The following is a 27837-nucleotide window of genomic DNA, read 5'->3' as shown; positions in this document are numbered from 1 at the left end:
TTTGAAAAGCCAGTAGCATTTTAAATGGAGTAGGGAAGTAGATTATCCTCTTTGGGTCTTCATTTCCTCCTCTATAGAACAAGAGCTATGCTACGTGACTTCTGAGGCCCTTAAATTCTAACATTCTGTGGCTTTAAAAAACCCCACTAAAAACAATTACTCTCAATTTACATTTTGTAAATTTTTATTTTTATTTACTTATTCAACAAGCATTTAGTAAGAGCCTTGAAAATAGTAAGTAGCTGTAGAAATGTGAGCGTTCATCATATTATTATGTTTAGGGTTCTGTGCACATGTGCTAAAAGAGATATGCAGTAAAGAAGACCTAGTCCTGGTTCTCAAGGAATGATAAAATGCTTACACAGAAGAGAGAGGGATCAGGGAAAATGTCACGGAGGTCTAACAATTGATATAGCCATTGAACAGTGAATAGGTTCATCTCTTGATCTCGGTTTCCTCATCCATAAGATAAGGGAGTTGGATTAGATTATAGGTAAGGTCCCTCATAACTTTATGATTTCTTTATGTAATAATAAGGTTCATGGGCTGGGGCACTGTGCCAACTCCTTTCAGCACTCAGGTGCCCTTCTGAGGTCTAGACTCAAGAGTGTGTGGTTTAGATGAGGTTCAATCCAAGGGAGGGAAGCCTAGGCTAGGGGTGGGGAACCTGCAGCCTTGAGGCCACATGTGGCCTTCTAGGTCCTTATGTAAGGACTTGGACTGAGTCCAAGCTTTACAGAACAAATCCTTTTATTAAGGGGATTTGTTCTGTGAAGTTTGGATTCATGAAAGGGTCACACTTGAGGACCTGGAGGTTCCTGCAGATTCTCCTCCTCTGGGGCCCTGGGCTCTCCTTTTTCATTTTCTTTAGCTTGTTAAATTCCTACCTTGGCACCCAAGAGAGAAATTATTTAGAGCTTAGGTTTCTGGCTCATGTTTAGTTCTCCTCAAAGGAAGGAGTAAAAAAAAGGTACTCAGTGTGTCCTGTGAACGAAGTACAGGGCAGAAATTTTATCCCTACACACAAAAGAAGTACTAAACATCAGAGACTCAGAACACATATTAACAGCACAGCACTCATTGACATATAACTTAAAAACAGGATGCTGTAACTTAAGTTCACAGAATCACAGATTATGAGAGTTGTAAAGGATCTCAGTGGCAATTGAGCCCAGCCCATACCTGACAGATGTTTGTCCAGCTTCTGCTTGAAGCCCTTCAAGGAGGGGTAACCAATCTATCACCTCTCAGGGAAACCCATTCCAATACTAGGCAGCTCCACTGGGAAATTTTTACTGATATCAAGCCTAAATTTGCTCTTTGCAACTTCTCCCCATGAGGAATATGCCTCTTATTATTCCATCAATTGCACACATAATTACTGCTTATATTTTACAATCTAAATATTTGACAATTTAAAAATAAATTTTACAATTTATTCATTTTACAATCTGTTCACAGAGGCTGATGTTTAAACCTCATCAGAGCATGAAATAGTGTGTAGAAGTGCTGATGAGACATTTTACAGTTCACCTCACCTTTGCACCGTGTCCTTCAAAGGCCATGTTTTCTTGGTCTCTTCCTCTTGTTGCTGGACATCTTTACCAATGAGGAAATTCACCAGTCAACTTCACACACAAGATCTCCAAGATCTCTTGAACTCACAAGGTCACCTTCAAGCAAGGACTTGTTCATTTTGAGGATGATGCTTAGTGACCTGCTCAGAAAAGGGAACACAAGGCAGAAACAACATCCATGGAGCCAGGTGCAAGTTTCCCTAGTGGAGTCTTCTTACTCCAGGTGCATTAGTAACCATGATGCTAGCATGGGAAAGGGTCAGGCCATCCTCTGCTCCATACTGGAAGTCTTGGAGTTGCATGATGTCAACTGAAGGGGCATCAGAAAAGAGTCAACTGAAAGCTGTTTCACCTTTTAACTATTACAACACCCAACTGCCCTTCCCCTGTCATGGGGATAGGGAAGGACCAAGAGACTCAGGGTTTCTTCATCAAAGCAAAGTGATTAATTCTTTCATTTCTAGACTAACACCTGCCTGGCTAGAAGTATTTAGCCTTTAGTCCCTGGACATTTCCTGTGGGGGAGGGGAGGAGGGGTAAAGACAGACAGACACACAGAGACAGAGAAAAAGAGGCAGAGAAAGACAGAGAGACAGAGAGAGAGACAGAGAGACAGACAGACAGACAGATAGACAGAAACAGAGAGACAGAAATAGAGAGAGAGAAGGCTAGATAATGAGAATGCTTTCACTCTCTCTACCAGAGCCAGATCAGCTATATCTACCCCCTCAGGATTCTGCTATCCTAGAATCCTGCAATCTTTCTCTATTGCTGTCTACTTGAACTCCCCCCAGCTGTGTTGTTTTTGGAGGAGCCAATCATTAACTCTTGAGCTCCATTTAACCATTTAACATCAGTTGGCTTTTACAAAGGGATATTCAGACTCCAGTTCCTGGATTCCTGTGGCTTACTCCCTTGATGACCTCCAAATTAATCTCCTTCACCTAAAATAGAAAAGAACAAACGCAGAGACCAAAATAAAGTAGTTTTTCAGGGGGCCACCTGGCCTCAGAGAGGAGAAAGCTCCAGGGCTTCCCCTTATGTCATTGCCTCTCCCAAGGCAACGTAAACAAAGGAGTCACGAAGTATATTGAAGAAACCTGGTAGAAATCTACTAAGGCTTTTGAATGCTTCCACAGTCAATCAAAGAGCCTCCCATTTACCATGTTGTCTAGTAGACTGAAACGAATTACAGGATTTCTACGCATGCTCCACAGTCTCTTCAAGGTACTTAACTCTTTAGCTTCCCTACATGGGGAGACATTGTTCCTGGCACTCTTCATACACATCAGACAACTATTATGGATGGACAGATGGATACATGGATAGATAAATGAATGGCTAAGGAGATAGGGGAATAGATGGATAGAAAGATAAGTAGATAGATAGATGGATAGGTAGAGAAAGAAATATATATAGATGATAGATGGGTAAATATTTAGATGGATAGATAGAAAGATGGATGGAAAGATAGAAAGATGGATAGATAGATGATAGGTAGAAAGGTAGATATGTAGAAAGACAGACAGAGCAAGCTTACTATGTATCAGACAGTATGGGACAATTCTGTCTTTGGTATACAATCACTGAAAACTCCTGGATTTCGGCAGGCAGAAGGTGGGGATGGCATAGGAGAGGAGAGTAGGTTGCAGACGTGACAAGTTGTGTGAGCACAAGCGTAAAAGTGATCAAACATGGGAGGTATTTGTAGTAGTCCAGTCTGACTGAAGAACAGTAGTGTTGGATAAGGCTAGAAAGTTATGATGAAACCAGGTTATAAATAGCCCTGCATGTTAGGCTAAGGAGTCTGGACTTTATTTGGTAGAAATTAATAATAAATAATAACAGCATGTATAGAGTGCTTTAAGATTTGCAGTGCTTTACAAATATCTCATTTTGTCCTCACAATCATCTTAAGAGGCAGGTATTATTATTATCGCCACTGTATTGTGGAGGAAATTGAGGCAGGCAGAGGTTAAGTGACTTGTCCAGGGTCACATAGCTAGGAAGTGTCTGAGGCCAGATTTGAACTCAAGTCTTTCTGACTCCAGACCCAGTGTTCTTGGGGGCATTAGAAGATTACTCTTATTTCTAGGATGTATCAGAAGTTTCCGGAGTCTTTCTGACTTTTACACTGGGAGGCTAAAACACAATCTACACCGCTTAAAACTCCCATGGATCTGTGATCTTATGCATAGGGATTTTTCCTTCAGCAATGCTAACGACAAGTTGTCCATGCCTCCCTACCTTATGAATCTCTTGCCCATATCCTCCTGTAAATTTACCACAGGGAGGGAGCCCAAAGTGCTGAGGGCCTTTCTTTCTTGAAGTCCCTTTCCCTAGTCCCTCTATGAGAATATTCAGGCAGCACACATGCTCCCAACTGGTTAATTCAGTATTCTCCCCACATGAGAAGCCCATCATCTCTTTTGATCCTACATTTCCTTGTTGACATCCTTTACATTGCTTCTCCTTTGAAATTCCTTGTTTATTATGTGTTGCAGCATGAAACTTACATTACCACCCTATCAGAAATGAATCGCAAGAAAATAGATGAAAATACCCACCAAATGACTTCAAGCTTTCTCAGAGAAACCTATCAAGGTCAGGAGAATTTGATAGGCATGTAGTCCTTTCACTGCATCAACGTCAGATGGCATTTCAGTTGAAGAATTGGAATTTGACTCGAGGCCTAACACCTTTTTCATTAGCAAAGCTGTGCTAAACAAGTGGCTTATTTTCCCCCCTGCTTTGCTGACCTGAAATTCCTCTTGATTGATGATCTGCCTTCCTAGGAAGTAGCAATGGATTCTGCTAATTAGACAAATTGTAAGGTTGCCTGATGTCCCCACAGTCATTCTCCTTCAGAAAGAGAAAACAGGAGGATGAGCTTAGCTAACTCATCATTCAATTAAACTGAATCTGATCACAGAATCTGATTTTTTTTAACCTTTTGTTCATTGCTCCCTTTGCACTGATATGCTTTGTGTGGGGAATTTAGCAAGCAGCCCACAAGCCCTATGTGCCCTATCTATGTGCATAGCCCATGCTCTGTGATGAATACACAGAGGAAAAGACTAAGGGAAACCCCATGGAGTCCTGGACTCCTAGCTTCTGTGTCTCCTGTGCTCACTTTGTTACCGAAATACAGACCCCAAAGGCACACTCCCCACTTCATTGTCTCCTGACACAAATAGCCTTCTTTTGGTCTTCGGATCTGGTACACCATTAGAAATAAAACTCATGAAGTCATAAAATTTTCCATGGTGATAGAACAAGAAGGTTTTGAACACATACTTTGGAATATTTGAGCTTTGTAGTTCTTTGGCTTCTCCATAACAGAGAATTACTTTCACTTGAATAAAAAATTAAATGGTTGTATACTGAGCTGGGAAATTTTCCCCAAATTCTTAACTATTGCTAAGAGTATGAACACAGATGGCTTATGTTCTGAATGTGTCACAAAGGATGGGAGTAGGGCTCTTAAAAAAGAAAAGTCATCATACAGGCAGAAGTTGTACTTTCTTTTGGTAGCTAAATTTCCAAAATTATCTGCATAGAGAGAATATGGTCTGAAATCCTAGAGGATAAAAGCTTGCTTTCTTTGTTTCAGGAAGCCCTATTATAAACAATCCAGACTATCTTATTCTAAAGCATTGAGCCCCAAGAGGGGACCTTCAGTGCTGACTTTTACTAAAAAGAGATAGTGAAGGATTTACTCTGAGTATGGGTAAGACAAGAGCCATCCCTAACAAGTAGGCACTCTTCAGAGGGCAACAAGTGATGAAATGAGACTAGTAAATATGGTACAGAAAAAAAAAATGCTAGTAAATACTGAAACCTTGCTTGTAACTTTCTGACCCAGATGCCTATGAGAAAGCCTTGCTTTGTACAGAAAGGCCTTTGAAACGTGCCTACATAGTCTGAAGAGAGAGTGCCTTGGGCTCCTTCTTCTGGACTCCTCTAATTGGACTGGCCCCAGCTGCCAAAATATTTGCAGGGAGCCTTGATGTCGTAAGCAGGCTGGAATGGTCTAACTCAAAGAAATTGTCCCTGTTGTAGTCAGCTTTAGAACTTGACCCCAGGTGGAGTACTGTTGAATGGCAGTACTGTCTTCCAGGTCTGGACTCTTGGACAGTAATGGTGATAAGCAGGCTGATATTACTCAGTTGAATGACTGTTCTTGGCTAATAGAATATGTCTTCCTGGTGGTTAAAGAGGCACAAAGGCACTTGATAAAATGTTTGTTGAATGAATTCATGACTACCGCTCTTTCCAGGATTTTCTAATTAGTGAAAGGTTAGTTTATATAACATATAAACGGCAGGTAGGTGGTGAAGTGGATAGAACTCCAGGCTTGGCCTTTGAACCTGTGTTCAAACCTAACCTCAGAAGTGTACTAGCTATGTGACCCTGGATAAGTCACTTGATCCTGTTTGCCACAGTTTCCTTATCTGTAAAATGATCTGGAGAAGGAAATGGCAAATCACTCCATTATCTTTGCCAGGAGAACCCCAAATGGGGTCATGAGGAGTCAGACAGGACCGAGATGACTGAATTACAAGAAGTTTATATGTTATTAAAAGTATATGAAACTACAACAACATACTGATTTCTGGCAACTTGAAAAATAAAGTGTGACTATTCCTTGGCTTATTATTTAGATAATTGGTCAAAAAGTTAGATGCAAAGAATTGTGTGTGTTAATTTCCATTTCCTATTGACATTTTCAAACCAGAAATGCCTTCTTCTGGCAAAAAGAAAAAAAAAAGGTAGTTGTTCATAAAATTATGTACTTTTAATAATATTAGTTTTTAATTCTTATTTTAAAATGAAAAGCATAACCAATGCTTGAGTGAGAAGAGAAAAAAACCTAAACCAAAATAAAAATAATTGGGGTAAGAGTTATCTATCCCACCTGTTCCCTTCTGCAGTCACCCTGGCTACAAATCTCTTCCTTCTTTTCTTCCACCTTATTCTGAAACTCCCTGATAGTAATCCAAAGAAGGGGAGAAATGGAGAGAAGTTTAGCTGACCTGAAGGGTCAGAGATCTCTTAGGTTAGAAGTGGTTGAGCCTCATTTGGGGGAGTGGGGCCTGAGTTCATCCTGCCATCTTGTTTCTAAGGCATCCTGGTACTATATAGATTTACCTAGTCCTTTTCCTTTTCTTCTTTCAGCTCTGCTACTCATCACTGCTATGATCTGGAGTCAGGAAGACCTGAGTTCATATCTGTCTTTAGATACTTATTGTGACCATGGGCAAGCCACTTTACCTCAGTTTTCCTCAGTTTTCTCAACTGTAAAATGGGGAATAATAATAGCACCTACTTCCCATGCTTGTTGTAAGGATAAAATAAGATAATATTTGTAAAGAACTTAGCACAGTGTTTGGCATAATATATTATATGCTTAATAAATGTTCATTTCATTCCTTCCTTTCTTTCTCCTCGGTGCCTCAGTTTATTCATCAGTAAAATGAGGAGGTTAGACTAGATGGTGTCAAAAGTCCCTTCTAAGACAAAATCCTGGAGTCTTTATCTATACTCTGTACATTTAGACCCTCAAAAAATTAAGATGGCATCTTAATTCATCCCCATGTTATCTTTATCATTGATCATCATGCTCATCGTCACCTTATCATCATCCTCTCCTCTTTGTATAGCAGCACAAACTTATGAAGTATGTGCCTCGTGTCAACCCTATGAAGTTGGCAGTGAAATGATTGCCATTCTCATTTTCTAAACAAAGAAACTGAGATATAGCAAAGTTAAGCAACTTGCCCATTGTCATATAGCTAACAAGTATTTTGACCTAGTTGTAGCCCTGTGCATCCCAAAGGATGCTACTACAAGACTTCTCGAGGAAGGTCTAGTATTCCCACGGTTAACAGCAGATAAAGGGGTACCTTACGAGCTATTTACTGAAGATTCCAGATTTACATTTAGGCCATTTGGATGTATGGGGTTTCAGTGCATACCAGAGAGGCAGGAGAAAGCCACACTTCCAGAAATGTGTTGTACTACGAGGGCTAGCCTTCTGGCTGACTGAATAGGGAAGCCTGCCAGATTAAAGCTAGGATCTTCCAGATCTGCTTTATTTTATCTTTTACAGGAAAAGAAAATACAAGGGTAATTGTCTGAAATATCACAAAGCAAGGTAGTAGTGATATTCCACAAAGCTCTTGGGTCCCCTGATTTTTGGCACTTTACAGCTCTTGAACTCTATTTTCCTTTAGGGAAGTATGGAACACATGCTAAGAGGGGGTTCCTAGGTATAAGGAAATAGAAAGAAGCTGAATAGCCCTAGATCATAACACTGTTTGACTTAAACAACTACAAGAGAATTTAAATGGAGCTACATTGAAAAGTGATTTCTATGGGAACAGACAACTAAGTTTATTTTTTTCAAGATTTTAATCTAGTCTCGTAGGCCAGGAGAAAATAACTCAATGTTCTGAAAATAAATTTCCCAGAGGAGGCCATTAAGGCAGCCCTTTTGTTTCCTGTCATACCCTGAATCAGTTACAAGGACAAACTCTATTTGTTTGGGTACATTAATTCTGTTCAATGGCCTTTGTATAAAATGAGCATCAAATTGATGGGACTGGACTCCAGTAAAGAAGAAGTTCCAATTTTCTTTGGATGGATTGTCCTGGACATGCAGTAGAAAATTATTATTAATAGTGATTCTTGTTTACTATCCAGCAAGCACAGGAGAAATATGGAAGCTAGAAATGCAGCAGGGTCCAACTAAGCACTGAATTGTATAGGGCAAATTCCCCAGAGAAAAGTCCCCAATTATTTAATCCCCAATGGCTGGTCAGTGTGATCCCACTTCTCTAGTCTTGGTCCATAAGTCTACTCCAGTTTCTGTGGTTCTTGCTTGAAGAGAACCTTAAGGGAACAAGGTAGAATCTAGATCTAACAGTGTGATACATGGTAAGGGTGATAGATTTGGAATCAGAATACTTGAATTCAAATCCTGATTTGACTTCTTACTACCTTTGTGACCCTGGGCAAGTCACTGAAACCCTGCAAGTATCAGTTCCTTGTGAGTAAAATGAGAGGACCGGAATGAGAGGATTGAAATAGATGGCTTTGAAAAGACCCTAGCAGCAGCTCTAAATCTATGAATGTTTGATAAATCTGAATTCCACTTTGTGCTGGTATTTTACAGTAAAATGGATTGATCTCTAGACCTTTTTTTGTTGTTGCAATTATGTAAAACATTTTCAGATTAGTAATTTTATACATGAAGGCACAAATAAAAGAAAAAAAACAAGAGAAAGTGAAAAAGAACATGCTTCAGTCTGTATTCAAACAATATCAGTTCTTTCCCTGGAGGCACATAGTATGCTTCATCATTGGTCCTTTGGGATTGTCTTGTGTCATTGTATTGCTGAGAATAACTAAGCCATTTACAATTCTTCATTGAACAGTATTGCTTTTACTATGTACCATGTGCTCCTGGTTCTGTTCACTTCACCATGCATCAGGTCATGCAAGTCTTTTAAGGTTTTTCTGAAATCATCCTACTTGTCCTTTACAATATTCCATTACAATCATATGCCACAGTTTGTTTAGCCATTCCCCAATTGATGAGCATCCCTTTGATTTCCAATTCTTAGCCATCGTGAAAAGAGCTGCTATAAATATTTTTTGTACAAACAAGTCTTTTTGTCTTTTTTGGATGTTCTTGGAATGCAGACCTAGCAATGATATTGCTGGATCAAAGGGTACGCACAGTTTTATAGCCCTTTGGACATAGTTCCAAATTGCTCTCCAGAATGGTTGAATCAGGTCACAACTCCACCAGCAGTGCGTTAGTGTCCTGCTTTTCCCACATCTCTTCCAACATCCAACATTTTCCTTTTTTATCATATTAGTCTAGATTTTTCTTACACTGGATCAGCTCAGGAACCAATTCAACCTCCAGACATCCCTTGAATCAGACTAGAGAAGAGGACAAAATTCTTTTAAAACAGAAGAAAGGTGTTCAACCTTTTGCTCTAGCATCTTGAAACTGTGGAGCATAGTGAGGTTCCATTTACCTCATGTCATTCCCAAAATAGACTAACTTATAGCTTTCATCTTATCTTCATGCTTATAATCATCTAAGATAAGGTCTCTTTAGAATATGCACAAAAGTTCCCATTAATTGTAAACCATGTAATAATATGTAAATTGTAACCATCTCTTTCTTTAGTACTTGAAGGTATAATCCGCATAATCTTCTAAAACCAAAGTATAATACTTTAATACCATGTAATAGGTTAATTGTGCTGATCAGATTTGGTTCTAGAGTAGATATATCTAACTTTTTTTGTGTCATAGACTCCTTTGGCAGGCAGGTGAAGTATATGGACCCTTGTTCAGAATAATGTTCTTTTTTTAGTTTTTGTTTTATTTTATTTCCCCACCACCACTAAATATGTTGACTTTATTGATGGTATACAACATAGGACTTTATGCTTCTCTCCCCTACTTAAGGGGTACTTTGAGGCAAGGACTGTGAATGGGGCATAGGATTTCCCAATATAGGGAAATAGATTAGAGATTGTGGGCTTCCTAATGGTGGAACTCCTCTTTTGGGCTAGGGATGAAGATCCATAGCTTTCTACTTCACTTCTTGAAGGCCATGTAGACTGTGGGATCACAGTTGCTATAACTGCATTCATTGACATATCAGGAAATGAGATTGACAAAATGGTCATTGAGGGCAATACCAGTGCCAGTATCAAAGGTAGCAAAGTGGGTGATGCTGTTAAGGTCACAGGACACAAAGTAGTCCTCTTCCCTTCAAGGGTTCCTCTGATTCTTGCTTCACCATTTTCTTGATATCATCATATTTGACAGGTTTCTCTAGACAGCAGGTTAGATCCACAACAGATACACTGAGAGTAGGAACATGGGAGGCCATGCCTATGAGCTTCCCATTTGGTGTAGGTATGACTTTTCCTATAGCCTTTGCAACATTAGAGGAAGCAGGGATAATATTTTGGGCAGTGCCATTCCCATCATGTCACAACTTGCCAAAGGGGTCATCTACCCTTTTCAGTGTAGCAGCAATGGCATTGACTCTGGTGATGACTCCTTACACAATACCAAAGTTATCATGAATGACCTTAACAGAGGGAAAGAGCAGTTAATAGTGCAGGAAGCATCGCTGACAATCTTAAGAATATTATCATATTTTTCATGATTCACTCTCATCACAAAAATAGGGGCAGAGACAGTGACCCATTTAGCTCCATGCTTCAAGTGAATCCTGGCCTTTTTCATGATAGCAATGATACCAGTGGATCTATGGCATACTTGACTCCAGCATTTCCCCATTCGTTATTGGTGGGATCATGCTCTGAGAAGAAAGCAATGGATTTTCCATTGATTACCAGCTTTTCCTTCTCATCCTTGACAGTGTCCTTGTACTTGTGTTGGGTAGAATCATATTGGAATGTATAGACAATGTAGTTGAGGTCAATGAAGGGGTCATTGATGGCTTTACCTGAGGTAAATGCAACCCTGGTTACCTGGTGACCAATATGGCGAAATCCATTGACTTCAACCTCTACCATCTTGTCTGAGGGCTGTGGCCACAGCAGGAGATCCTGACACCAAGCTTAGAAGAAAAGCTGAGAGCCCAGAATAATGCCCTTAAATGAATAAAATAAAATATATATGATATGATTGCCAAGGAAATCAATTATATTGAAATATAACTATTAAAAAAAACCTAATAAATTCATGGATCCCAGATTAAAAGGCCTTGCCCTGGAGAATAAATGATGAGACAAATTGCCCTCCCCTCAGGAGAGAGGTGAGGGACTTCAGGTGTGGCATGTGGCATACTCTATTATGAAATACTTGCTTTATTGGTCAGTTTTCCCTCACTACTCTCTGTTTCAGAAAATTTCAGAGGATAAAGTAGTGGTAACATGAAATGAACATAGTTTAATAAAACACAAGTAAGCTATACATAATAAAATTTTTCAGTTTCTTGTACAATCCTCTTTTTCTGTTCTAATATGTATATATGAAATGTATGTGTATGTCTGTGTAAAAGTGTCCATTTCCTTTGATATTTAAGTTCAGAATAACCATAAAGTAAAAACAAAAAGCACAGAGAACCAATAAAACTTTTTCTTTTTGAAAAATCAGTGTAATGGATCTGGAAAGAAGGAAAGTATTTTACATGGATGGCCAACCTGATATCTTAGGGGTGCATGAGATTTAAGATTTCTTGCATGGACCTTGAAGCCTTTGTTAAGGAAAACATCATTAAAATTGTATTGATGTTATGATTGAAATTAAATCATGTCTTCTGAAAGGTTAAAAATAAGATGACAACTTATAAACAACAACAAAAATAAGGGTACTCTACCCAGTTATCAATAGGAAAAAACATTTGAATTGAAATAAAATTGATACACACAATGGTCAATTCTATCATGAGTCGAATAGACATCTCTAAACAGTAGATAGTAGTAGTCTACTATTAGATCTTGAAGCCTTTATCTGTTGGATCTTCAAGTGAGATGTCACTGTGATATGCCTTCCTCTTCATCTTTTCCTGTTGTGTCAGTAGCTTGCTCTCTTACCAACTCCTCCTGGTTAATACTTTGTGCTCAGCTTCCTGCCTCACTCACATCTTTCAGTACTTGACTGTCCTTTCCTTACTTTGAACCCTGGGGAGCAATTATCTTAACATAAAGAAATTTACAAGTAATTTCTCCACAGGAAGAAAGGTTGCTGGATACCCTGTTGCAGAATTCAAGCTCTTTCTATGGATTAGGTCGTCATACTTTACAGGTTGAGAGCAGTTTGGGGTATAAGTAAGTATCGAGTATTTCTAAGGTATCTTGAGGATTTGAGGGGTTTTATTCACATATGTAAAATGAAAGAGATTTCACTTAGAAATGAATACAGATTCTGTAAACATGTCAATTCTAATTCACTTTAAGAAATAAAATAGGGATTAAAAGTGAGAGTGGGCAGGCAGTATCCTGGCTTTTTTATCAGTGAAATTGGGAAATTCTGGCCCCTGCCCCTGGTCAGGTTGACTACCTTTGTTCTTCAATTTTGAAGACTGTTATTGAGCCAATTATAGGAGAGTACAGTTGGTCCTTTCCTCCCACACATGCATTAAAAGAATTTTTATGGAATGGCGATCATCCTGTCATGGGTAGATGGATCATTTTCATTTTTCAATTATATGTGCTACAATTTAGGACTTTGGTTAATGGTTTTGCAAGACATTGATTAGAGAGGTCTTTTTCTTCCCTGATTAGTAATATATACGATGTCTTCTCTGTCTTATATTTGTATCTAGTCATTGTGAATCAAAATATATGACTAGGGTAATCTGTCACATGTTATATTATATGAATTTTTCAGAAAACAATAATTATTTTAAAAAATCATCCCAGAAGCTTTCCATTAGTCAGTACAAAGATTTGAGAAGTAAATCTTATGTAAGTTATGCAGTTTCAATAAATGCCAGGAGGGAAGAGGAAGGAAGGAGAGAAGAGGGGTGATATTTAGGGCTGTTAATATACGTTGTGAGGAAATAGTAAAGTCACAAATTAAAACAGGTTTTTAAACATCCATAAATTCATCTATCTTCATTATCAAATACCTACACAATCATCAGTTACTCTTCCTGGACATAAATATGCCTTATGGGAGCTACACCTTTTACCAGGTATCATCAGGAATAAGGGCCAACATTTGCCCAGCACTTTACATGTATTATTTCATTTGTGTTCCATCACTTCCCCATGAGGTAGATTCTATAGGTATTATTGTACCCATTACATCAATGAGACAACTGAAGTTTAATGAAATTAAATGACTTACCCAGAGTCATGTTGCTCTTGTCAAAGAGAAAATCTGAAACTATGTCTTCCTCACTTCCAGTCTAGCTCTCTATTCATTATGCCAGCAGTTCTCAAAGGGTGGTTTTGGGTCCCCTAGGGGTCCCAGAGTCTTTCAGGGAACCCACAAGGACAAAACAATTTTTATAATACTACAACATTTTAATTTCTAATATAGTAAATAGCACTACATTTAACGTATATAAACAAGAGCCCTTGTGGGGAAGGGTCCTCAATAATTTTTGAGAATGTAAAGGGTCCCTAAGATGAAATAGTTTGAGAACCATTGCATTCTTAATTCAAGAAATCTGATCAGTACTGTGGATGTTATTTCTGACTCTTACTGAAATTGGTGCCCAATTTCTTTCACCTGGATCATTTTGGGTAAAAAATGTGCTCCCATTCACACCTCAATTAGCTAAATAATTGCCTGTTTGTTGGGTTTAGAGATTTGTATGCCTCACTTATTTCATAGCTTGCAGATTTTATCAAAATGGGTTGCCACAGGGCTCACTTTTCTATGTGTTCAGATATCTGCAATTACCACGTTAAGCCCAATAAATAGGTCTGAGCCTGAATAATGCCCCGTAGCTGTGAGATCGAGGAGGCTTGGGTAAAGTTTTTAGGGTTTAAGCTTTTAAGAAGATTGTTTCTCTCCCAGAGCCTTACAAAGTAGTATTACCTACCCATAGCAGTTCTACTCACAATAGTTTAAAAAGAACCAGAATCCTTTACTTTGGTGAAAGGACAAACACAAGTGCTGTTGCACAGCTAAAAGAGAGTTTTTTATTGTGGTTCGAGAGGAAATAGGTAACTGGCAGCTAAATTCTATTCAGCCTTCTTCCTGTTCCTGTTCTCCTCTCTTCTTTACTCAATTCAGCTTTCTTCAAGTTTCTACTTTCCTTCTCTCTGCTTTCCTCTTTTCCCCTTTCCTGTTTCCTTCCTCTCCCTTCCTCTGTTTTCCTCTGCTTAAATTCTCTCCATTGACAATTTCATTCATTCTTGTAGCTTCAACTGTTACTTCTCTTTAGATTATTCCTAAATCTCTATTTCCAGCCCCAAACTCTCTCTTGAGCTACCTGACTTGCATTTCCAAAAGCCTTATGTCTATCCTATTTTGCCCCATCTTCGCTTTTTGAAATCCTGCCTGACTTTAAGAGCCAACTCAAATATCACCTCTTGCATAAAACTATTTCATTAATCAGAAGTTCTTTCTTTGTTCATCCTTATGCATTTATCAAAGTCTTTACCAGAGTTATGGTATATATAGTACCCCAGGGCATGTAGTATTTAGGGGCAAGCTATATCTAACACCTATGGGTAGACTCCCCCAAAACAAACTTACAGAGTGGGTTCATCAGATGAAGCTGTTCTATGTTCAAGGTTCTTAGTAGGTCTGCATCCTCTCCAAAGTCATGAGCCCTCATCAATGTGTTTACTTTTAAATAATCATTCAGAGGATAAAATAAGTTTAAAACAAAAGACATTCCTTACTAAAGAGAAAAGTAATAAAACATTCCTTTCCTCCATAAATCTGAGACACACTGTCTCACAAATATATTCATCATCAGTGGAAAGAGTGAATATACAAAGGGAACATTCATATGGAGAGGAACACATGTAGGGAACACTTATGGCCAAAGCCCATGCATGAAGGGTCAACTCATGACTCTAAAAAGGCAGTTTTAATTACCTTTATATCTCCATCATGCACCTAGCACATGTTTGGGTTTAATAGAGTTGTTGAGTGAATAAATGAATGAATGATTTTCTTCTGACTTTCAAATATCTATCTAAATATAGACATATATGAGGTAGAAAGGTTTTCTTTCATATATATATATTTCTTTCATATATATGTCTTTCATATACATATACATCTATATATATTAGATATATATGAGGTAAAAGGGGCATGTCACTTGTGCCATCTAGAGCCATAGTTTTTGAACTTTTCTAGTCTGAGTACTATGGGGTAAAAGACCTTTCAGGTCATTTGTCCCAGTTTCTACTATGAATAAAACTGCCACTTGAATTAATGGGTGAACGGCACTACCTTTGATGAGACACCAGTGAGGCAATGTCTGGTTTTTATTAAATATCATGAACAAATTATTAATTCATGCCAGAAATAAAATTGACAATCATATTATAAACATCCCTGGACATACTTTGAGAAGCACTCTTTTAAACAGAGAAGAAAGTCATGCTTTATTATACACAAATTTCCCTACTCATCTGGATATTTGAGATGAAAACATTTATTTGATTGAATTGTCCAGGTTCTTTTTAAAAAAAAAATTTTCCACCTTCTTTCCCTTGTAAACTAGTTCATAGTCTGAAAGTACTGCTGAGAAGAAAAAAAGATGAAAACTTTTTGCTTTTAAAAAATATGAACATCAAAAGATTTTTAGTTGGATGGACTGGTGAAGGCAGAGAACCAGGATATATGGTTTCTGCTCTGAGAACAAACACAGAAGGTTGCTATTCCCCCCAAAATCCTACTTTCTGCTAGACCTGAGGTGCCCCTCATGAAAAACCCTATAGAAAATTAAGGTCTGGGAGGTACCAGTTAATCTTCAGTTTAAAGAAAACTTCACTAGAATGGCTTGACATGCCAATAGAAATATGGTTCACTCAAAGAGCAAGGCTCCTCTCAGTAAGTCACAGCCAGGGATTTTGCAGTTATTCAACCCTTAAATCTAGGTAAACTCTTTTTTAGTAAAATCAAAAATAACAACATTTACCATAAACATTTCCACACCTGTGTGTTGCAGAGAATGTGCTGATCTCCAAAGTTATTTCCTTGTCTGGGCTCACTATTGATAAAATTATAGCTCTGGTTTTAAAAAAAGAAAGAAAACATAAGCATCTTAGCATTTAAATTCATGACTGGATAAAAAATAGACATATTCTTAACGTTTATTTTGACATAGTTTGTCTAATTCAAAGATTCTTAATCTGAGGTCCATGAGCCTGTGGGAGGATTTCAAGTGGTCCATAAATTTGGATGGGAAAAAAATTTCTCTTTATTTTCACTAAACTTTAACTGAAATTTAACATTTCTTTCAATTATAAATTTTTTAAAAATAAACACATTATTCAGAGAAGGGGTTCATAGGCTTTACCAGACTGTCAAAGGGGTTCACAGCACAAAAAGATTAAGGATCTTTGATCTAACTCAAATCCTGGGCTTCTGCTCTATATTAAAGTTTTTGCCTGAGGGCTTAAGACTTTGATGATATTTGTCAGTTTCCTGGAAGAAACAATTTCCTTCTTGGAACCAGTACATGGAAACTTAGCCTTGGCCCCAGGGCTTTTGCCTTCTAGTACCTTTTAAACATCCTTCACCACTGTCTTCTAATCTAAGACAAAGAATCTTCTGAACTTTCTGGAACTTGGAACCTACTTGGGTGCCTAGATTCAGAGACTCCTGGATTCTGGATTATCCTGGTTTTAAAGAAAGATTCTCTCATTAAAGTCTCAACTCACTCTGGACATTTGGAGCTGGATCATGGAGACTTTTCAAACTCAACATGTCCAGTATAGAATTACATCCCCAAATACTCCCCCATCCTTCTACTGACTTTCTTAATTTCTATCAATGCCACCACCATTCCTGCAATCTCCCAGTTTCTAATCCAGACATTATCTTCAACTCCTTACTCTTATTCACATGCCAAATCTTAACATTTCTACCTCCACAATATCCCTCACATTTGTTACCTCACTTTTCACATAGCTATTTTTGTTTTTTCTTTTTTTAACATTTTAAAAAACTTTTGAGTTCCAAATCTTTCCCTTTCTCTAGCCCCTCCACCTCCCCTTGAGCAATATGATATCCATTACATATGTGAAATCATACAAGACATATTTCTGTATTAGCCATACTTCAAAAAAAAAGCCAGAAAAAGTGAAAAAAATTAGTATCAATCTGCATTCAGAGTTCATCAATTCTCTGTCTGGAAGTAGATAGCATTTTTCATCTTAGACCTTTTGGAATTGTCTTGATCAGAATAGTTAAGGCTTTCACAGTTGATCATTGTTACAATATTGCTATTACTATGTACAATGTTCTCCTGGTTCTGCTCATTTCACTTCGCATCGGTTCATATAAGCCTTCCCAGGTTTTTCTGGAAACATCCTGCTCATTTCTTATAACACAGTAGTATTCCATCATAATCGTATACCACAGCTTGTTCAGCCATTCCCCAACTGATAGGCATCCCCTCAATTTCCAATTTTTTGCCACTACAAAAATAGCTTGTATAAAGATCTTAATATATAGATCCTTTCTCTTTTTCTTTGGTCTCCCGGGATACAGATCTAGTAGTGATATTGCTGGGTCAAAGGATATGCATGATTTCATAACTCTTTGAGCATAGGTCCAAGTTGTTCCTCAGAATGGTTGGACCAATTCATAACTCCACCTACGGTGCATTAGTATCCCTATTTTTTTACATCTCTCCCAACATTTAGCATTTTCCTTTTCTGTCATGTTAGCCAATCTGATAAGTTTAAACTAGCAATATAGCTATCTTTCATCTTAAGAGAGTTCTTCATTATTACACACCTGGACTATGGCAGTGACCTCTTAATTGGTCCCCCAGGCTCATTTTCCCTCTTCAGTCTATTCTTCACACGCTGCTACAGTGATTTTCCTAAAGCACAGGCCTTACTATATTACTCTACTCCAGTGGTTTCTCTGCTGAATCATAGCTACTATGAAGTTTCCTGATCCTAGGGAGCCTGTTTTTGTAAGCCAACCTGGGGTTGTGGCGCCAGGACGCTTTTAGCCCTTTTGCTAACAGTTGCACTTAGCCAGTACAGCAAAAATCCTTTGAGTCAATCTGACATTTTCACTATTCTGTTCCTTCTCAGATCTCATACCCACTTGATATTTTGGTTGGGGTCAGTAAATACTTTTCAGTTTTCATCATGTCCTTTGCATCTAGCACCAAAGAGATAGAATTTATCCTTTAGTAATACAGGAGGGTTAGAGTGGAGTTGGTGATCTTTGTCTTATAATTCTAGACCTATACCCAAATTGCCACACTCTCTGTATTTAAGAGCCCTTAATCAAGAATGTTCTCACTTTTGGGGTGTTCTGTCCACATTCCTGTACAATCATTGATCAATTAATGTCTCCTTCCTGTTACCAATGGAAATATAAAACAAATAGGGATTTTATTCCCATTTCCTCAAGGACTGAAATAATTCAATCCAATACACTGGTGACCTCCAAAGTTCACAAACAACAATTGCTCTTCTTATATAACCTATGTTATCTGCACTTCAGCTGATCTGTCTCCAGAACTTAATCTTTTCTTGGATGGTCTTAGTCTGTTTCTTTATCTTTCACTGTTAGGTTCTTGTTGGACCTCTAGATTACCCCTTAATCCCAAAGATATATCATGAACCCCAGTGCATTTGACTTTTACTAACATGAAAATTGGTGCTGACCCTGTATCTTCTGACTAATAGTAAATCGACATTTGATAAAGTAACAGAACAACTAGGAAGAGAATATGTAATTCAAGTTGTTATATAAGCCTAAATAATTTATAAATCATAAGACTGGAGAAATAATAATTTATTGTTTTAGGGCTCTAGAGAGTGTGCTAATTTGATTCAGTGACAGGGAGACCAATTGCAAATGACCAGATTTTCTTGGTTAGCAAACACATGGAAAAATATAATCTTGTATGGATTCTAGATATCAAATGTGCTTTACTTTTAAATGTTTGCTTTAATAGCTTATGAAAATGCTGTGGTGTATTTTATTGCAGTAATGAATTTTAGGAACAAGAGACCTCATTGCAGCATTTTAGTACTAAATCTTTGCAGTGCAGAAAGTAAAGGCTTCATGTGTTTCAGTGAATTACCCTCCAGTGGCTCTATTCGTCCACTTGCCTCTACCCATTTTTTTTTTAAGCCACTGAACTTGAGTGTGGAACAAATGCTAATCGAGCTTCATAGAATTAGTGCCTAGAGAACTGGCAACTTTACTAATGAGCATCAGTCTACCTTATTCAGGTTGAACTTCAGCCACTTAATTCAAAGCCAAGAAGTCTATTGCACACAGGCTCTAAAAATGGCCTTTTATTGGCTCTAAAGCTGTTTTAGAGCAGTAGTCTCAGACTTTTTAAAATGATGGATGAAGTGTTAAAGATAAGGTGTTCATATATTACTACCTAGCCTTTACTCTCCCCAAATAATTTCTGAAACTCACTGTGATGCATGCAAGAGTAAGATGAATGTTTGCCTTTAGGAGACACTGCCATTCATTCTTCAAGTCCTAGTTGGGAATTTTCCTCCTCTGTGAAAACTTTTCAGACCAGTTTAGCCCATTGTCATCCCTCCCTCCTTTCAATTCCTACAGAACTTATTGCCTGGACCATTCACGTGGTAATTGATCAATCATGTCCTGCTTGGAAATAGCTTTTTCTATTGTTTTATATATACACACACATACATATATATTGGAGTGGAAAGAACATTAGATTGGAGGTAAGTGGATTTGGGCTTCAATTCTACTTCTACTGATGACTATTTTTATGAACCTTGAGCAGTCACAAAAGCTAGGTGATACTGTGGATAGAGACTCATCTTCCTGAGTTCAAATCTGTCCTCAGACACTTACTAGCTGTGTGACCCTAGGTAAGTCTCTCAACCAAATTGTTTGCCCGTTTCCTCAAGTGTGAAATGAGGTGAAGAAGGAAATGACAAACCACTTTTTGCCACAAAAACTCCAAATGGGGTCACAAAGAGTAAGACATGACTGAAAACAACTGAATAAAAAATGCCATCCCCTCACTTCACCTTGCAATATCCTACCAATCTACACTATGTGTGGTATGCTGTCACCTGTAACATTCTATTGCTATGATGCCCTTTTAATCTGGATCTACTTTCCCATTCCCTCACCCCTAACCATCCTAGAGTCCATAGCGATGGATGAAAGTCAGAATACCTCCTCTCACAGTGTAGCAATACTCGTGGTTGGATTGTTTTCTTTGCCACTGCCTCTGGTCATTCCAGTCTTGAACTGTTTTTACCCCGAGGGAAAAAATTCCTAGTTATGTCTCTGATTAGACCTGTTGTAGTTTACTGTTTATAGTCTAACACCTAAGCTACATTTTAATTTTCTTCCCCCTGTAGAAAATGGTATGGCCAACATCTAGCACAGGAAGCATTTCCATAGTGCAAATTATGTAGAAGGAAACATCACCCAAAATGTGATTTTCAGATACCAAAACAGGCATCTCCAAATATAGATGATCTAACAGAAGTTCCATGTGGCAAATGTAATATTCAGTGAAGTGATTGTGCATCTCCCTCACCCCCCCTTATGTCTTTCTTGGAAATGAATGTTTTCTACGTGTGCTTGATACTGTGAAGAACACTAATCCTCACATATAATAATTTCCTGGTTGTTGATGTTTTCTTCCGTTCACAAGTTTCTGCCTACTACCAACACATTGCATGAAGGAAGATGTTGAATTCTTTAAAATTCAGTTGTTTGTAGTTTCATTTGTAACCAATATTGAAATTTTGAGTAAATTGAAAGTAAAATTAAATTAGAAAACTTGTGATTATTGTTGCAATGAGATACATTTTGAAGTTTAATATATCAGACATGATAATTTTATGAGCAAGTTAAATTATACATAATACATTATTATAATACAAAATTAACAAAGCAACAATGGATTCTATATTGGACCCTTAAAAATAAGTACTGCATATATTTCAATTTTTCTAAAAGTTCTTGTCCTGTCTATCCTCCTCCCCATCCCTACAAAAGAGTTTTCTTCCATGGTTTCCAAATTTTTGTAAATTTTGTATCCCTCAGGAGCCTTTTTACTCACCTCAAACCTTAAACTAACACGATTAGGATATTCCATACTTGTTTATTGTCGGTAGATTGTTCTGAATCCTGTGAATTATGTAATCTTTAATGTATCCTCAAATAACAATGTGGAGAACTGAGTACAGTACCCTAATAAGGACCTGATTTCTGATGAATAAAATCGTTATTTTATTTAAATATATTATCATATTTATTTAAAGATAAAGTCCGAATTTCTTATTCTGACATTCAGAACCCTCCATTATCCTCATCTTCTGCTTCCTTTACCACATCCCTACGTTCTAAGCAAACTAATTTATCTTACGTTCTTCCACTAAAGATCTCCAGGTCCTCATTAAGGTATGGAGGTGACTAAGCCAAGAACCCTACATTCTATGTCAGGTCCTGAAAATATAGAAAGGCTTCAGATAGGGGCCCAATATTTGACCAATGTTTGATAGATATAAGCTATCTCAGAATCAACGTAAATAAGGTCAGAGATGTTTATCACCAGGTTGGCTGCAGAGAGATGAAATGTTTGATCTCAACAACTCTGGAAGACTTCCCGCCAGGTTACAGTGGAGCTGCAATCTGCATTAGTGGAGAATATCCACACTGATGTAATAACAAAGTTATATGGTGTACTAGGAGGAACACAGAATTTGAGTCATAAGACCTGATAGTTTAAATCTTGGCTCTGCAGTTTACTAGCTGTATAACCTTAGGCAAGTCATTCAAGCTATGAACCCTTGTTTCTTCATCTGTAAAATAACGGGGTTAGGTGTCCACTAACATCTTTTTTAGCTCTAATTCTATGATCATTGAAGAATTGAAAAAGTATTTTGCACTTTCCTGCCTCCTTACCTCATGCCTATTTTCCCCTCCTAGGTGGATAGGAGTGCTGGACCTAGAGTCTAGAAAACTTCAAATCCAGCATCACATACTTTCTAGCCATGTGTCCCTCAGCAAGTCATTTAACTTCTGTTTGCCTCACTTTCCTCACCTGTAAACTGGGGATAATAAAAGCACCTACCTCACAGGGTTAGAGTAGAAATCACATAGGGTAATATTTGTAAAGCACTCAGCACGTATTTTTACTTCCATTGTTAGTTGTTTCAGTGTCTGACTCTTTAGGTTTTCTTGGCCAAAATACTGGAGTGGTTTGCCATTTTCTTCTCCATCTCATTTGACAGATGAGGAAACTGAGGCAGACAGAGTTAAGTGATTTGTACAGCTAGTAAATACCAGTAAAGTGCTTGCACATAGTAGGCACATTCTAAATATTGCTTCCCTTCACCCTCATCTCCCCCCCACCATTTCATCTTTGTCTGAATCCTAGCTGTCTTTTAATAACACATTACAGTTATTGTTTAGTCTACTTATTTGGCACCTATTGTATTACTGTGTTGTTTGGTTATCTTTTTGTATCATTTCCCCAAGGAGACTATAAACTCCCTCAGGGAAGGGACTAGGTCAGGAGTGGGGAACCTGTGGCCTCCAGGTCACAAGTGCCCTGAGGCCACATGCTACACTCTAGGCCTTCAAATGTGGCCCTTTGATTGAATCCAAACTTCACAGAACAAATCCCCTGAATAAAAGAATTGGTTCTGTAAAATTTGGACTCAGTCAAAAGGCCATATCCAAGGACCTAGAAAAGCTACATGGGGCCTTGAGGCCTCAGGTTCCCCACCCCTGAAATAGATTTTCTTTGTATCCTCAGAGCTTGGTACAATGCCTGGCACATTGACTTGATTCCCCCAGTGTTTTGCACATAGTGGGTGTATGTATACAGATAGCATACGTATTGTCTTTCTGTCTGTCTCATACATACATACACACACACACACACACACACACACACACACACACACACACACACACAATCCCCCAAATCTTAATGCTGTTTAAGGCTTACTACATCATATAAACAGGAAGTTCTTAATAAGGTCTTATGTGGCTATGACTGAAAGATATGATCAGGAGTCCTTTCTTCCTGTGATTGATTAGAACATATGCCAAGAAAGTCCCATGATCAGTGATAGAGAAATATGGTGAGAAAAAAATCAGTGAAGACAGCTGACCTTTGGTTCTCAAAGAGAACATAGAGATCTTCATCCCATGTACTCCTTCCAAATACATAAATATCTCACCGATAGTCATTGTGATTCATCAGGTCATGAATCTGGTAAGAAGCTGCTAAGTAGACAGACTGCCAACAACAGTAGATGCTTCAAAGAGCCATGAATTATCAGCTTCATTCACCTGAAAGCAAAGGCTATTCTAAAGTATAATTCAACTCTTAGCCTCCTAATTTTCACTCTAAAACTATGGAATGAAGAGGCTCAAGACCCTTCTATGTAAATGGGTTTTTGTTTTTGGTCAGGTTAAATAAAATTTGTTATATATTAAAAAAAATAAACTGGGGAATGACTGGGTCAAGTCTTATAGGCCCTGACCGTGTTATAAATAATCAATAAATACTTATTGGTAACGGTGATGACAATGACAAAACTAATAATGTGTGTCTCATTTGGATTGAATTAAAAGATACAGTTGACCTGATTTACCACTGCTCTTTTGGGTTGTGTAATAAGTGATAGACCTGGAATTCCAAGTTCCAAATGAAAACAATCTCTTGATTTCACCAGAATGAGCCTCTTTCCTATCAGAGTAAAGGTTGGTTGGCTTGGCCCTACTGTAGGACTCACATATAGCTTTCTGAGAGATGCTTTCTAGAGACTTTTCCCCAATGGATGAGGGCCTATCTTGTCCTTCAGTATCATGGGAACATTGTATTTGTCCATAGGAATACTTTGCATTATTCACACACAAGAGTGACATGAGTATACATACATATGGTACTTGAAACATTTGAAAGAAAGGTGCCGTGTAGTGAACATATAATCGGTCAATAAACATTTAAGTGCCTATTATGTGCCGGGGACTGTCTTAAATCCTGGAGGAGCTTAGTCCATATACTACTCTGTAAAAGCTAGAAACCTCTCCTCTTTTCTCTGCCTGCTACTCATCCTCTTTTTTCTCCTACTACTTTTTCCTTTTCTACATTATTGTCATTACTGTTAATCAATTTCTTAAGTGGAATGGGACTTAGATTCAGAAAAAAATAAAATCTTTGTTTTTATGGACTTTATTTTCTAAGATGGACATATTGACAGAGACATTCAACCCAAAATATTTATGAGGGATAAAGCACACATAACACAAAACATAGGCATAAATATTAGTTTAGGCAATCACAAAAACTAACAATATATAACATTTATAATTTCAGAGAGATTTTTACTTTAAATTGTACCCAAAAGCTACAGAGAAAAGCAGAGATATATGGAGGGAATTATAAACCATCTCCTTAAATCAAAGTATATTGATATAATATATAACTCAGAACCAGGTATAAATTGCTGTTTTGAGCTCTCTGAAGGATGAATAGTCAACTTGGATTCTTTGTCTTTGGTCTTATCTCAGTATCTGTAACCTAAACACATTTGTTTAAGATTGAAGACAAAATAAAACTATACTGACATGTCTTAAGACACATAAAGACAACTTATTCGTTTGACTACTCTTTTGCAACAGAACTATAGCTAACTCAACTTTCCAAGGTGCAACTTTGTCATAAAATAGGGATGAACAGTGGATGAACTGACACTTGTAATGGGCTTTTATTTCTGTTGTAGGACTGTGCTTAGTTTCTAATATGATACTAACTATATCTTCACTCTGAAAAGTTCAGTCATAAATCATTGAGTTCAACATTATTCTTAGATGGTATGTGGTACCAACATGCTCTTAAAAATAAAATGGTTTGTTATTTATGTGGAGACCAGAAAAGAATTCTCCAGTATTAGTCCAGGTCACAAATTATATGAAATTTTCATTATCTCTGGAGATTTTAACATATTGTAAAGAGCTTTGGTTGAATAATTTTGATCTTTTTATTTAAAAAAATGTATGTAAGCTGACAATAGAAATATTGGCAACACTCAGATAGAGGAATGAGAGTCTTGAAAACAATTCTATTAAACAGCTTATTATCTTGTTTTTGATTCATTTGTACTTGACTCAACATGTCCTGACAGAATTGAAGATCCTCAAAGAATATTTTTGTTAGGCTTTTAAGAGTGTTGAAGAAATGCTTTTAGAAAACCTATTAACTGGAAGTCAATCAGATTATATAATAATTTATTTATTTTTATAGGATAACTTTAAAATTTTGAACTTAGTTTAATTCCATACCTTTGAAGTTAATTGGATAAGTAGCTCCTATTAATATTAAAATGACGAGGCCATATATTGGTTACAAACCTTCACAACTAGTAGAGCTCTAAGAAGACCAAAACATTTAAATTGGGTGCTCAATCATATATAGCAACATAGATGCCAAACTGGATTCTATAATGACTATAAGGATATTTGAAAATTTCAGGTTATTTTTCAAATGTACTGGGCAAAAAACTTATATGGACATAGTTCCAATTGCATTTTCTCTTGGAGTTAAAAACCATAAGCTCTAAAGGGATCATTCATCTATGCACAGTAAAACCTATTGGTTTTACGTCTAATAATTTCTTCCATTTTTGATTATGTTCCTTCTCTCTGTCACTGGGACCAATATATTATTCCTTTTCCTTCTAGTTTTTTATTGGAGAGTTTAGTCCATTTACATTTAGTACTGAAATTATTAGATTTGTTTCTTCAGTAAGTAATCTATTATAATATAGCATGAATGATAAAGCACTTATCATATGCTTACTACATGGCAGGTGCTGTACTAAGCACAAATACAAGAAAGCAAGATAGTCCCTGCCCTTCAGGAGCTTATAGGGAATCAATATATGAAAAGGAACTAGAAATTAGGATGAGGGAATAGGAAATAATGTGAAAGTTTGGTTATGGTTAAGATAACATGAAAGGTCACTGATCAGATCCTGATCCCAGGAGTACAGTCTGCCTCCTAGTGGTTTTTGTGGGACAGTATGAGAATGATGAGGATGACAGAGTGAAGGTTGCATGCTTTAGAAATGTATAGAAGAAAAAGTATTAAAAGAACACATATTTTAAAATTCTTATTTCTTTTATTAATTAAAACTTAGCAAAAACAACTCCAAATAAAGATCCTATGTCTTACATTAATAAATAACTATGTCGTTATCTCTTAAGATTATCTTGATTTCATCTCCTTTTTCATTCCACTTCTTTTTTGTTTGTTTCTCCAAAGCACTCTTCTGAAGTATTTGGTGATTTAATCAATGTAAAATCCTAAGGACTCTCAGAATGTCAGCAACTGGTTTATTTTTATTTGAGAAGTCTGAATTATTTTAAGTACTTATATTTTGGATTGAGAGTCTTGGATATTGTTGGAAGACTCTTTTTAATTTGATGTCTTTCTGCAAACTTTCTAAATCTTTTTATACATTCACCTTTTTCCCTGAAACAGTTAAGTTCAGCTGTATTTCTAAAGGGAGAAATGGATATGAATTAGGAGGGTTTTCCGTACTGTATACATTACCTTCTGGTGGTAAGTTTGGACCTACAGTAAAAACATGACCTTTATCACTTGGGTGTCAATCTGTGGTTCCATAAGAAGGTCATGGAGAAGTAGTGCACTAAATGGTGCTATATATAATACAATGAAATCAGTCATCTGGCCTAAAAAAGTGAATGTGTCTCCCTAAACACCCAAGTTAATACAAAAGTGATTTAAGTTTTGAGTAACGTAAAGCACAAATTATATCTTACATGTTATGTTTAAAAATATAAAAATCAACTGCAAAACTTTCAAAAATATTTCAAGGCCAATGATAAAAAGTAGGAAAAAGAAATGAAGCCTGTGAAGAATCCTGATTCTGTGACTCAGATCTTACTTTTCTTTGCAAGAGGATCTCAGTTATAAAAATCAGTGAAAGGAAGTCAGATAAGCTAGGCTGTGACTTCACTGCTTATTTTTATGTAGCATCCAGGTCCCTGAAAAAACAAAGGATACCCAAAATTTCTCCAAGAATCCCTGAAATTCACTGGAAATACAACTGGAGGTTGAAAATTATCCCTCTTTCTGAGAAGCAAAAAAAAAAAAAAAAGAAAAAGAAAAGAAGCTCGTAAAAGCCCCCAAAGACATGTGGAGTTTCCAGAAAGGGATTAAATATTTAGGGGTGATTAATCCAGATTTCTAGGGATGGTGGGAACAATATACTAACCTCTACTCTCTTCTGGTTTCTCTTTAAAAGGTATTGAGACCATCCTTGAGACTCGACCGACTCAGGAGATTAAAGGATCTTGCCGTTGACATCACTTCCAGGACTCTGAAGTACAGAAAATATGCATGAAGTGTTCCAGGTGTGCGCTTTGATACTTGGCATTTGGAAAACAATGGGCAATTCAGGCAAGGGAGCTTTGCTCAGCTGAATCAACTCAAGGTGTTCCCAGCGCATATCCTTGTTGAATACCCTTTTCCTGCTAAGGCTAAGTAAATGTCCTTTGGTTAACTATTAAATGAGCCCTGAGTGGTTCTTTTCTT

At 37.3% G+C, this 27837-nt stretch overlaps 1 long non-coding RNA gene across 4 annotated transcripts; it reads right to left on the bottom strand.

Moving 5' to 3' along the window:
* Positions 1–26: 26 nt before the first annotated feature.
* Positions 27–27837, bottom strand: LOC140511332 (uncharacterized). Of its 4 annotated transcripts, none has more exons than XR_011969503.1 (4): positions 27518–27837; positions 23453–23564; positions 16198–16289; positions 27–11230 (listed from the first exon to the last, which is right to left on the bottom strand). It is a non-coding gene; the product is annotated as an uncharacterized lncRNA (long non-coding RNA). The 4 variants fall into 4 exon arrangements; XR_011969504.1 differs by lacking the exon at positions 23453–23564 and having other exon boundaries at positions 27–9530; positions 11108–11230; positions 27518–27833; XR_011969502.1 differs by lacking the exon at positions 23453–23564 and having other exon boundaries at positions 16215–16289; positions 27518–27834.

This window comes from Notamacropus eugenii, chromosome 6, assembly GCF_028372415.1.
Source record: "Notamacropus eugenii isolate mMacEug1 chromosome 6, mMacEug1.pri_v2, whole genome shotgun sequence".
NCBI classification, from domain to species: domain Eukaryota; kingdom Metazoa; phylum Chordata; class Mammalia; order Diprotodontia; family Macropodidae; genus Notamacropus; species Notamacropus eugenii.
This window is presented reverse-complemented; position numbering and strand designations above follow the sequence as displayed.